A 14,469-nucleotide genomic window follows, 5' to 3' on the forward strand; every position below is an offset into this window, starting at 1 on the left:
TGAGTAGAGGCCACATTGGCTAAAAAGGCTTCTATAAGAAGGACGACAGCAAGTTCCCTTGGCCAGTGTACCCTCCACCCATTTCAAAAGGGGTGATTGTCATTGAAACTTCTATTTTTGTATGCATATCTTTGGTATTATATTTAATAATAACTTTTAGATTATTTTAAATGATATTGCAAACATTTTATTATTTTCATAAATACAGACCTGATCTCTGCAGTAAAGAGTCGAATACAGAATTTGAAAAAGAAAAAAAACGGAGTTGAATGGGGCGTTTTTAAACAGACCCTGATGGTCAACAGGAAGAATATGTTCAACATGTTTCATAAAGAGTAAGGTAAAAAAAAGTAATGTTAAAATAAAGATCAATGAAGAAAATATATCTAAAAGGCCATTTGAAACAATAGTTATGCTTCGTAATTTTAATGGATCTCTAACTTTACGAGCCAGCAAAGCAAATTTTAAAATAACCATTCTGTGAAAGGCTGTTGATTTATTAATTCATTGTGCAAGTCTGCTTTATGAAAAAATGCAGCAGCAATAAACTTCGAATAAATGGACAAAAGATGATAAACTATGATTCCTCGGGAAAGTAGAATTTATTCTTGCCAGCTGTACTTGAAGTTTAACCTAAAAGCTTCGCTTCTGCCTTATTATATTACCAACGACATCACTCCAGGTAACATCTAGGAATGATCATAATCTTGGATCATTTCTCAGTAGTGATGGGAACTGTGAAGTTTGGGAGTGGGGAATAAACGTACACCCACACAAGATCTGAGGATCAGGAATAGGCTCTGATGAGACCCGCACATTCAGTGCGAGAGGGATTCAAGTGACTGCAATACGTATGAACCTTCAATGAAAGATATGGAGATTTTAGTTCGTATGGACCACTTGTTCTTTGTGCCACTCTAGTCTGTCATTTAACGTTACAAATAATACGCGTGTTCAGTGGCAGAGTTTCGTATAACTATAAAGACAAATGGCTTGATTTGACCTCAAGGACAACTTTATGAAGGCATGAAGTACCCTCAAGTCATTTTTGTCCTTCCCCTTGTCTGGTCGACGTAATTACTGTATATGTTGAATCAAATCTCTCTCTCTCTCTCATTGCTATAAGACTGAATATGTTCATATTTTAGTAATAGAAAGCCTTTAACAAATCCCTAATTTTGTTTACAAACAATCAAGACTAGCACGCAAAAGATTGTCCATTTTCACTACTGAAACTAATAATGGATCATAAAAGTCAAGCAATCATTCCCTTTAAAAGCTCTGCAATTTCTCCTCGTCATTGGCCCTCTTGTATTTCTCCTAATTTCATTGCTCATTCTGTTTTTTTTTTTTAGAATGATAGTTTAATACAGTTACTCTGCCTTTGCATTAACCTTAGACATTCCTGTTTTGAATATCTCCTACTTATATGCAAACTGTTGCTGTAGTGGCGCAGTGTTAAGGTTCTCGCCTACCAGTCGAGAGGACTAGGGTTCAAATCCCGCCACTCACTGGTGGCTTGGGGATGGCGCCATTGCATAAACCCGGTGGCCCGCCAACCTAGTGGTCTGAAAACTCGAGAAGGTTAGTAAGAAAATAGGTACCAGCCCTCAGGCAGGGGTGTTAAACAGTGGGCCTAGCGACACATTGGCCACGTGTCTTAGCATCGGGACTCCTCCTCCACTGGCTGTCGGTCTAAGAAACCGGAGTTCAGCGCCAGTATGAGCCTTGCAAGGCCCAGGAGGACTTTAACTTTTTAATATGTAAACTGCTGATTCCTTCTCGACAGTTTCTCTTACAACACAAGTTTTTCCAATTCAGTCAATCAGTTTCTTCCCTTCTTGATAAAATCAGTCAATCAGTTCTCCCTGTCTTGATAAGATTTAATTATTATGTATGTCCAACACAAGCCAAGACACTTCAGGCTACATTTATTTATTACCAAATACATTTTTACCCGCTTTGATTTTTTTTTTTATTTGAAGTACCTCACACTCGTTTTCTCTGCTACAGTGTATAATTCTACAGTCCGTTGTGGTTAATCCGTATCTTTTATTCCCGTTTTTTTCTCCTTGTTCTTTATATTATAGTGTTCCCTTTCTCTTCACACATAGGAATTTTAACTGCAAACTTACTTTGTTAGGAAAGGACCTTCAAGCTTGCCCCATACTATATACAAGTTACAGGCAGATAGCGAAACCGGGCATTTCGCGAACTACCTGAAATTTAAGGCAGATAGCGAAATGAACTTCGGGTCATTTGATCCCCCAGGGGTTAGTACTAAACACTGCGAAACAGTGACTAACCTATACTGTTTCGCCGTGTTTGGTACTAGCCCCTGGGGGATCAAATGTCCCTAAGGGCATTTCGCCATCTGCCAGAAATTTCAGGCAGTTCGTGAAATGCCTGGTTTCGCTACCTGCCTGTAACATACGTACGTTATAGTAGACTGGGTTCATTCATAAGAACCATTAACCCTCTGCTAAGTGTTTTACCGAGCAGGAAGTTCTTCATTATTTTCTTTCTTGACTATTTTATCTCCATTGCAGAAGAAAGTATTGCATCTTTCTCTGTTCTATTATTGACTGGTTTCTTTTATACCTCTATTTTTATTTGTGATCATCACAAGACCACTTCTTATTTCTCGTTCAGATGTCACTGCGTCTGTCTTTTTTTTTTTTTTTTGACGCTCGATTTGATCGGATTTGATTGCATCAGACGCTCTGGAAAATGGTTTGAACGGTATATGTGCATGTATATATATATATATATATGTGTATATATATGTATATAAAGTATATATCTATATATATGTATACATATATGATACATATGTATATATATATATATATATTATATATGTTATATATATATATATATATGTATATATATATATATGTTTGTGTGTGTTTGTGTGTGTTTGTGTGTGTTTATGTGTGTGTGTGTATGTGTGTATGTGTGTAAAAAGTATGTGCGTGTGTGTGTTTGTTTATCGACAGAAGGAGGCCTCAGAAGGGATATATATAGAGGGAAGGGTTTCAACGCACGTCCGTTTCATATTAGCAGTTTTATTGATGCAACGTTTCGGGGACCAGTCCCACTTTCAAGCTGAAAATTACAATAATGAAATAAAATTACAATAAAACTCATATAAAAATACACAGTTACAATGAAAAGCAAATTAGAAGAACACAACGAAACTCAAGTAGCATTTCCAGTAGAGGAAGGAAGGCGAGCGACTGGAATAACGAAGGCATGTCCGTTGTTTGAGCCAGGTATAGAGGGGTGGAGGCAGTTTGGTTGTTCAGTTTCGGAACATCCATTTTGATGAAGAGCGATTCAAAGACTGCTAGCTGTTGTGGAGAAGACGCTTCACGTCCACTGTTAGTTGTCCATTATTTGTTCCGAATGTTTGTGAGGCCTGACGTCAAAAGCAGTATAATAGCGTACACCAAAATGTTTGAACGGTTGGCACAGAAAGCTTGGTAGCAACCAGGTTTAACAGAGTAGTTAATCCTGAGTAGCAACGTACCACCAGATTTCGAGCGTTTGACGACGAATGTTGGGTGATAACTTTATCATCAATTTTTTTCATCGTTGATGTCGAAAGCTTAGGTAATACCATACCACCAAATTTTTTATCGTTTGCATCGAATGTTAAGTATAACCCAAGTTTTTGAACGTTGATGCCGAAAGCTTAATAATGCGGTACCATCGAATATCGAGCACAGGCGTTGAAAGCTGGTTAATAACATGCTACCAAATTTGTCGAGAACACTGGATAATAACGCACTGACGTCGAAAGCTGTTTAATAACGTACCAACGACTTACTTAACACTGACATCGAAAGGTTCTTAATAATGGGCAGCTAAATTTTTAATGTTGACGTCGTAAGCTGGTAATAACGTGCCACCAAATTGTTTACCACGTCTAGAAAGCGGGATGATAACGTACCGTTAAGGTTTCCATGCTGACATCGAATGGTGGACATTAACGTACGACCAAATTTTTGAACAATGACATCGAAAACTGAGTAATAACGTACCACCAATTTTTTTTCAACACTGATATCGAAGGTGAATAATAATGACGTCGAAAGCTGAATATCTTACCAACAAATTTTTTAATAATGGTGTCGAAAGCTGAATAATAACGTACCACTAATTTTGTAACAATAACGTCGAATGCTGAATAAGTACCACCAAATTTCTGAAAGCGACGCACCAAAAAAACCTTAGTATTGACATCGAAAGGTTGTATAATAACGTGCCACCGAATGTTTTAACACTGACGTCGAAAGTTGGATTCTAACGTAATATAAACCCTTTCTCTATTAAGTGGAACAAAATATACTTAATTCTCCAACAGATGCTCTGTGGAGGTCGAAAGCTAGACGGAACGACGAGTATTCCGTCACCAGAGGGAAATAAAGAAATTTTCCTTTTTGAAGTCTGACGTAATTTAGGTCGGTTGTCTCGTCCCGGTACCTTATACACAATTTCATTTACTTCCTGAGAGAGAGAGAGAGAGGAGAGAGATTAGTCCCACGGAAATGTTATTCTAATTAGGAGGAAAGTAATCCGTGTAATAATGCTTGAGGCTTCCCGTGGCTCTGTTTTAGTCTGCAATCGAGTTATCTATATGCAAATAGTATATTCTGTGTGTCTTGCCCCAGGCAATTTCGTATGCAGAGTAAGCGATACATAGCTACCTTCCACGCAACTGCACTGCCTTGCAAGCGCAGTAATGAATAGGGAACGCCATCAACTCGTCCGGAACAAACGATGGCCAGATTTATTTTCCACATAAATTTCAAGTCTTCACCGTGGTGTTTCAGCGGCCAAGTACTGGAAGCACGCATGCCGATAAAAGTTAGTAGAATTATTCTAAAAATAAACAGTTTAATTCTTCCCTTTTTTACTTCATATAATTTTTTTCTTCTTTTAACGTGCTTACTTCATATAATTTTTTTTCTTTCTTCCTTTAACGTGCTTTTTTCCCATTTGTATGGGGTAAGAACGATGCCTTCTTTTGAAGGACTTTTTGATTTAGGCTTTGGGGTAGAACGTAGTCTCGATCGGCTGCCCTGCCTGTCATCGCTTAGATCCCGGTAGCGTATGTACATGTATTGTACCAGTCACCAGCGCCCTTTCTCCCAGCAGCGAGAAATTATAGTTCCATTTGTAAACTTCAACTGATACTTGGAGATGGTTTGGAATAGTGGGTCGCCTTACAGACTTGATCATGAAATCAGGGTATCAAGCCAAGCACTGGGGCACTTTCGGCTATTCGCCGCTTAAGACAGAGAAAAGGAGTTAGAGTGGTTGTAAAGTAATGGCAGAGTACTACGTTGCCTTATATATTTGATTGTGAAATTTAGGCTGTCAAGTCCAGCACTGGGGCACTTTAAGCCATTCAACAAGTAAGACAGTGCAGAGAGTGTTAGAGTGGTTGGGTAGCAAGATGAAGACAGAAAATCTCTAAGCTGCACTAAAAGACAATAGTTAGAGAGGCTGGACAGCACGATAGAAGAAACGAAAGCGGGAATGGAGGTAAAGTAAAAGTCTATAAAAGTGGGTGTAGTTAAAGGCCAAAAGGACGCTGCAGACACCCTTTAGTAATGCCTACAGTGCACCACGTGAGGTGCACCGACGGTACTACTTCCCTACGGGACCGTTGCCTTACTGAATCATTGAAAAGGGAATGAAACATAGGTTCCTGCAAAAAATTAATACATAAAAATTAAAAGTACAGTTTTTTAATGACATGGATTAGACGCGTAGAATGTCTTATTTTATGGTTATATCATCCCACCATATTAAAACCATAAAGCACAAGAAACCACTTTCCATTACAGCTATTTGTTTTCATGCAGATATGGTTGTTCTGATTCTCAGTCTTTGCCGCCTTTGATGCTTTCCTGTGATGCCCGGTGGGGTTCTTGCTAACTTAAAAACAAACAAGACAATAATTATGTCACGGATCCTGTTCTAGTAATATTCCAGATTTTCTGAAGAACTAGTTCCAGTGATCTGCAACCTTTTTTTTTTTCTAATGTTTAATTACCACATGTATTCCTTCTCATTATAGCCTAGAGTTAGGTCCCAAAGAGAGGCACTTTCACTAATCCTTCAAATAATCATCCTTTTGCTTTAACTTCTGCAATCTTTACAACTACTCCAAGCTTAATTCAGGTCTGTCAAATACATTTAATAAGGATATCTCTTATTCGGTTGGTTTAGATTAAGCTAGCCTTGTGCCAACGTTGTTCCTTTCCAAGCGACAAGAGTGGTAAGTGTGAAACGGAATAGGATGCCTGGTGTGGACCACTGGGCATTTCAAAACAACACAGTTGCTTCTCTGTTCAAATTGCTAGTATGGTTTTTAGAAGGCAGGGTCCACTTCGAGAACTTTTTTCTTAAATTCTTTTTTCTTTTTGAGAAATAATTGTCTTTTGTCACCAATCTTAAAAACATTCGTAAGGTATTTAAAGAATCTGTTGCATGCCTTCCATTGGCCAAATTTTTTGCTGATTGGTTCACTCTTCCCCAGATAAAAATTTTGGATATTCATTATACTTTAAACGTGCAGAGGTCAAAATTTAAAATATACTTCTAAAAGTCTAGATCTTTTGTTGAGGCTATGATTTCTTTCTTCATCCGAGTTGTTAAAGCTTCCTGAACTCCCCGAGTCTATTATAAATATCGTTTTATATTTTGGAGTATTCTCTGTTTTTGCAATTATGAAGTGTCATCTCCAGAGTCTGTCATTATAATTATTATTATTATTATTAATTATTATTATTATTATTATTATTATTATTATTATTATTATTATTATTATTATATTTCTACATTTCTTCTTATTTTTGGTATTTTTACTTATTACTGTGTTTAATATCATTGAAAAGTTTTGGAATTTTCAATATTCGTATTTAGCCTTCTGGACCTGACTTCTGTAACCACCTAAGGTCCCCAGATGGAAATTAATCGTCTGCAATCTGTAATTTTTATTATCATTTTTTATTTTTTTCTATTAGTCCCCATATAATTACTGTCATTGCTATTATTATGAATTCTATTTTTTCTACTTCTTCAGCAACTGCGTGGATACGGCCGATAATTATTTTTGTCATGTTACCTTGTGTACCTAGATTGTGTGTATTGTATTTGTATCTTCCATGTATATGGCCCTGAGCCGCAATAAAGATTATTATTGTTATTATTATTAGAATCACATTATTGTATTCAATGGACCCGTCACAGAAACTCCTCCAGGAACTCTGACAAGGTGTATTTCTGTTTCGGATTTCTTTACTTACCAGATCTGGCTATAAATTCCTGAAGCTTAAGACGAAAGAAGCTCTTCCATTTATGATGGCCTGTGGAAACATGCATACCAGCGAGGCGCACAAACTCCAAGACGTGTGTGTTGTGTGTGCCTATCCTCGCTCCCATTTTGCCCCATTATACAAGTTATTGAGGATGAGATCCAATTTTTTTTTTTTTTATTTTTAGCTGAAATCGTTTATAACATATATCTTAGACGTTGATGAGTGATTGAATACGCCAATTATTGAAAGAAAGTATACTGGTCTTTCGCCTTTCGAATTCCTTTTAATTAGCGTAGAAGGTTGGCGTTCTTAAACGAAATTTTTTTATGAGAAAAATAAAGGAAACGCCCGGGAGAACCCTAGATTATCAGATTGTCAAAGACATTTCTTGATTTTTAATGATGGCGGCCTTTCATTTGGCATTCACCATGCAGGAAGATTCAAACTGTTACCTGCCCTGTCTTAATGGTAAAATGGCTTTTATAGGGTTTGGGTCAAATAGGAATGCAACAATTCAGAACGAATTGGCTAGTTTCAGGATTCAGTTAAATACTGATTCGATCAAAGTACTGAAACATTCACAGACAAATGAAATCTTTATGGAGAAAAAACCTCTCTCTCTGCCCAATTCTAGTTTTCTTCCAGAACTCACTTAGAGTTTTGTGTTTGCCACTAATACAACGTCCTTCACTACTTCAGGGATACCGTGTCTTCATTTTGTTCGGCGATGGTAATGTTATAGAAGGAGCTTAACGATAATAAAACTGAATTAATCATTAATATTAAACATGAAACAAATATTACTTAAACATGTATTATTATTATTATTATTATTATTATTTAAGAAGAGAAACAGAAGAAGAAGACAAGACCCTAGATAAAGAAGGACTTAGAATGAAATAATGAAAATTTTTACGAATCTTACTATATTCCATGAGTTTAAGATAAACAACAATATCGTTACTCGTGCGCAACAGTCTATGGGGCTTTTTGGGGGACTAAATAAATTAGTGTCTCAAAAAAAAAAAAAAAAAACTTGAACTTCTGCATAATGGAAATTTGTCGACCAGATAATGCCAGTACGCTTCTCTGACAGCAAGAAGGGCGTTAATCCCCTCCCCCAAAGATAAAAAGTAATGTTAACACTTTCTCAAAAACAAGTGGGGAGTTTTCTTCGCCTACAATATATAAATGTGCTATCAGAACTCCAGTGCGAAAAACTTCCCCTGGTATCATGCATTCTCGTAAACTATTAAATATCGGTAAAAAATCTGTGACAACAAGTAAACAGTTTGTGATTAGTTGAAGAGTTCATCTTCACATTTGATGTAGACATACTTTGCCATTGAAAAATTACTTAAGAAGGAACCTTTTTATTCGACAATATCAAAACATTTTCCTGAGAATAATTAGGCATTCTTCACCAGTATAAAACCCAGTAATTAGAACATGGAAGTAGAATGTTTTCCTTCCTGAAAACGAGTGAAGAACCAAGTAAAATCAAATGGCTGTTTGAGAACAAGCCTAACAATGAGATTCCTTCCATCCTGAAAACTAGTAATGCATTTCTTCCTCAAAATTCCATCAACAGATTCTGAGACCAAGAAGAGCAGTTAAAAAAAAAAAAAAAGTCTTCAAAATGAATGAGTTTACTTCCCCTTAAGATCAATACATTCTTGAGAACAAGTACGCAGGAATTTTCCCTGATAAAAACAATGAGTGCGTTTTCTTCCCCAAAGATTCAACACATTTTGAGAAAAAGCAAGCGGTGAATTCCTTCCTGCTGAAAAACTTGGGGATCAAGAACTCAACGACGAGCAGACTAAAACTGTGAAGTTTTCTTCGTCAGGATATCAACACATTCTTTTGAACAAATTCAAGGAATCCCTTCCCTCCTGAAAACGAGTGAGTTTTCTCTCAGCCCAAAATGCAACCTTTCTTGAGAACACTCCAAGGAGACATCTATGGTCGCCCTGGAGACATGAAACTCGTGAGTCAGTTTGGAAGCGGTGGGTTCGAGCACATTCCTAAGAACAAGTGGGAAAGTCCCATCCCCTCAAAGTTGGTGACATTGAGCACAAGAATCGATGAAACATTCCCTCCCACAAAGCATTGGTCTTTCCGCGAAGGTTAGAACTCCCGGAGAACGGAGATTTTTTCGACCAGATCTGTCTCGACTCAAAACGGATACATATAAGGATAAATCCACCAAATGGGACCTTTCATCTAATTATAACTGTAACAAGGACATTCGGATACAAGTGAAAAGACACTTTAATATGATTCAGATTACTCTTCCGCAGATCGAAGTACGATGCATCTATGCGTTATTTTTCCTGATTTGCTTTATTGTTTATGGGGGCGTTTTTCTTTGTTGACTTACATTTATTTATTTGTTATTTTCTTCTCTCCATTCCCTCTCATTACGTATATTCTGTTCTATAAAACACTTGTTGTAGAAGTCACTTACATTTATGCTTGTTTCGGAATATTGTTCGATTACTGAATAATAATAATAATAATAATAATAATAATAATTAACCGGCGTTGTAATAATAAAATATCATTTAATAATAATAATAATAACCATTGGATAAATAAACAAATTTAAGCTATGGAAACAAAGTGCACCTAAATAAAAAATTCTTAGGAATATTTCTGCAACAAATAAATAAATGTATGGCTGTTCCTTGAACGACGGCCGGCTTTTAGATTTAAACGTGACCTAAGTAACGCCATTAACTTAGAAATTGCCATAATTTAAAGGAATGAGAGGTCATTAGGCAGTATTGATCCATTGGAAAGTTGAGCTAAATATTTCTTCTTAATTCGTGGTTCCGATTTACGCACTTATTCAGGAGCTGTAGGTGTAAGGGCTTCAGGGGAAAAGGAAGCGCCTTTGTCACGATCACAAAGCATTGTTTAGTAATGTGATGATAATGATATTGATTGGTAGACACTGTTTCGAGTTTAAAAGTTCAAGAGCGCGGTTGAGTTCACTAATTTTAATGGAGGGGAATGGCTAGCACCTTCATTGTAACGGAAGTTGCATAAAATCAGTCTGTTAATGGCTAGCATGTTTTTCAAACAGCCCAACTCTTTGGAGGTCATGCATTTCTCCATGTGCATCCCAACTGTTTGATGTCATGGACGTTCTCCAAATGCCATTGAAAAATTTTGAAAAATTCAAGGAAAGACGTCCTCTTTCTGCTTTCCCTTTGGAGGTCACTGACGCTCTCCATCTGCCTTCCCCTTTGGAGGTTATTGACATTACTCATCAGCTTCCCCTTTGAAGGTCACCGGCGTTCTCCATTTGCCTCCCCTACTAGACGTCATTGTCGTTTTCGATCTGCCCTTCTATTTAGACGCATTAAGGCCCGTCCAGACGATCGAGCATTGCCAGCGTGCACAAGCGAGCAGTTTGCTCGTTAACAAGTTGACCGCTTGTGCCCGCTAAAACACGGGCAAAGTTCTTGCGTTGGTTGTTTAGCAAAAGCACCAGACACTGCCCATGGCTGGTAATATGATATCACTGCCAGACACACGACTCTTCCTATGGAGGCAAGGGGCAGAGGTTGTCATTGGTCACTCGAGCGTTTGACAGATATGTTTGTCTGTGCTTCCGCTATGGATCAGTGGTCGACACCTCATGTTCTACATTTAATTAGAACTTTCTCGGGAACACCCTTGCCTTTGGAATGTAAAATTGGCAATACAAAATAATTGTTATGCTATATAGAGCTTTCTTTGCATAGGCAGGAATAGGCTGTGTAGTTCAAAAACAAAATCTTCTTCAGAAGGTTTTTCAATAATCTCTAGTAATGGTGGTCTTAAGCTGTCTTTCCACTTTTACCCCATACTGTCGGATTGTGGGGTTTGTGCCAGCTCAGCCAGTCAACAACGGGGAACCAGTTGTACCCGTGGGTTTTGCGTTGTTTACTGGCGTGTGCCCGTGCGAGTTGTGTCTCGATCGTCTAACCCGCTGTTCCCCTTCCGTCACGATATTAATTGCAAGGTGAATTGGGAAGACTGCTGTTGCCAATTTTGTGGTGTCCGATGGCGATCTCGGAGTGACTGACGTCATAGTACGAGAAAATTCTTGTGCCTGCTTCTCGATTGCCTTAACTGTTTGGTACATTTCCGTTAAAACTTTGTTTCAAACTCAACCAAAATACGGTAGTGCCTGTCTGCCTTTTATATTGTCTGGAGAGGCTTAAGACGTTCTGTCTGACTCCCTTTGAAAGGAAACTGATTTTTCTTTATCTTTCTCTCCAGGGTCATTGAGCGTTCTCTGGCGTTCATTTTGGAGGTAACTAACTGTTGTGCTTTTGTATTGAAGGCCATCTTAACAAGTATTTTTTTTGGCATCCGCTGTTTGGTGGCCCGTTATCGTATAAGTCTTTATTCCTTGAATATTCTTTGTTAGGTTAAATTACCCTTAACTGGCGACCTTTGGTTAATTAATGTCTGTCTTTAGGTTAATTCAGGGGCTTCAGTGACAGGTTACGTGTATTCTTGGCATGCAGGGCCATGAAAATAGTACGTAAATTAAACAAATGATCAAAGGTCATAACAATATATATATATATATATACGTTGTTATATATATATATATATATGTATATTATAATATATATATATATATATATATATATATATATATATATATATATATATATATATATATGCTCTTTATATATATATATATATATATATTTTCTATATATAATATATATATATATCTAACTTACCTTCTTCTTGTGGAGTTGTTGCTAGGAAATATTTGCCTATTAATTGTACTGACTTGTATGTACCCAGTAGGCATATTCGGTGATCTGGGAAGATAGTATACTTCTTCACGTGTAATATGATCAGACGACCATTCAACTTCCATTGGATTATATGATTCCTGCAATTTTTGACATGTAGTGGTGGTTCTGGAAGTTCTGGGATCTTTCCACAATTTTTCTAGAAAATTTTCTACATCATTTATATGTTATATACATATATATATATATATATATATATATATATATATATATATATATATATATATATATATATATATATATATATATATATATATATGCAATAAGATAATTTACGGAAAAATTTTTGAATAATAAGAATTGATAATTTTCAGCAATCAAGTTCCAAACAGAAACAGTACCCATGCCATTTGCAGCTTATACAATGACAAATGAAAATTATAATTTAAATAATTTACTATTTTTTTTTTTTTTTTTTTTTAATGAGTAATCTCCGAGGCATTTTTGATAAATGATAATTTTGATCCCCATAACCCTATCAGGGACTACAACTGTGTGTCCAGGACTACAGGAAATGTGGCAGAACTGATCATGAATTCTCAAGTAGGTTGAGTCCTCTCAAGACGATATACCTATTTCTCAAAAAGCACATGGATCCTCTACAGGAGAGGAGGTCACACTTTGCTCATTCAAAACAAAATAGATTTAAATGGAGCACAAGTGGCGACCTATGCTAGTGATTATTTTCAAGTTTTAATCTCCCTTTTGCAAAAACAATCCCACTAAACATATCAATCATTATAATATTTATAAAGCTGACTGAGCCTCGTCCTCCCTACTGCGTCTCTGGCAAATACATTGATTTAATTGTCTAAAAGACTACGATCAAACAAAAATTTGTCAGAAGACGCCAGTGACAGAAACCATGCCCATTCTATACCTCTTCCTAACAAAGCATGGAAGTGTCTTGGTGGTCTGATAATGGAATAAAGCATTCAATTTAAATAAGACTCCAGAAGCTTTAACAGAGCTGATAAAACACTCTTGAGAAGAATGCTAATTAAATTATTACAATTAATAAATTGATACACAAAACCACTGTACAATGAACTCTACAGAGTTTAGAAAAGAATTTTGCAAAGAAGAATAATATTATGGAGTGACGTATATCGGACATTTCTATCAATATTCAAGTACAAGCTAAATGGACATTTGTCAAATCTCCAAGACACGCCGTAATAAAAACGTAAAATAATAAGATTCTTAGTACCAAGAAATAAGGAGGAATTTTGCAAACATATAAAGCAACATGGATGTAATTGAAAATTTTTGTAGAATGCTATGCTTTGAATCAAATCTACTAAATTTAGAAATGACACAATGATATAATTATAATAGAAAATTTAGTATGGAAGAGAATTAAATTAAACACCTTTGAAACTGGAAATAGATTTTCTTTGGTAGAAAGTATCATTTGTTTGAAATGACCAACCATCTAGCATTATTAGGTAAATCCTAGATTTTGCAGTTTATCAGCAATTTTGGCTCTAAAATTTGTTCCTTGGAATGGCGTAATGCCATAATTTTCCCATCTCAAAAACAGGAAAAGACCTAAATAATGTAAACAATGACGGACCAATGTTTCTAAAAAGTTGCTTATGTCAAATTGTTGCGGAAACTGGTAAATCCCCGACTCGTTCGGCATATATCCTTAAAAATAGGATATTGGCGTAGACATTTTGGAGCCTCTGGGCAATAGATCCCCAACGTAGACACATTATCCTATCTGGAAGATCACATCCTAGGATTTAAACGCTAACAAATAACAAATAACCTAGCTATTTTTCTTTGTTATGCACATGATAACACGGACCTACACTCAATATTAAAACATATATGGTCACTTGCCCATTTTCATCTTTGCAATACCCTGACAGACCGTAACATTCCAGGTGCGAAATGATGATAATCTTTGAAGACTCCAACTGAAAACAGAGGAGAGTTTTCTTAGTAGCAATCTTTCCATAAGCAATAAATGACGTCAGTAATCTATTAAATGGATGATTTTGCTATATATTTACAAAGCTTCAAAGATAATATATGCTTCAGAACGTATCACCAATGATGCTTCAAAGGCACATGGGCCTCTTTAGTAGGTCTCCAGTTCAGCGGACAACCTGGCACCAATGTCGTGGAAAAAAATAAAGTACACTTTGAGATTAACATCATTATGCGCCAAGAAGAAAAGTTGGTTTAATCTTTGCACATCCAAAACCCATTTGACCTATAGTAAAACAACAAGTGCAAAAGTGCATCAAATTCGTAAAATAGAAAAATCATCTCACAAACTGAAAGACCGTAACTGA

This window comes from Macrobrachium rosenbergii, chromosome 51 (assembly GCF_040412425.1).
Source record: "Macrobrachium rosenbergii isolate ZJJX-2024 chromosome 51, ASM4041242v1, whole genome shotgun sequence".
Classification (NCBI taxonomy): domain Eukaryota; kingdom Metazoa; phylum Arthropoda; class Malacostraca; order Decapoda; family Palaemonidae; genus Macrobrachium; species Macrobrachium rosenbergii.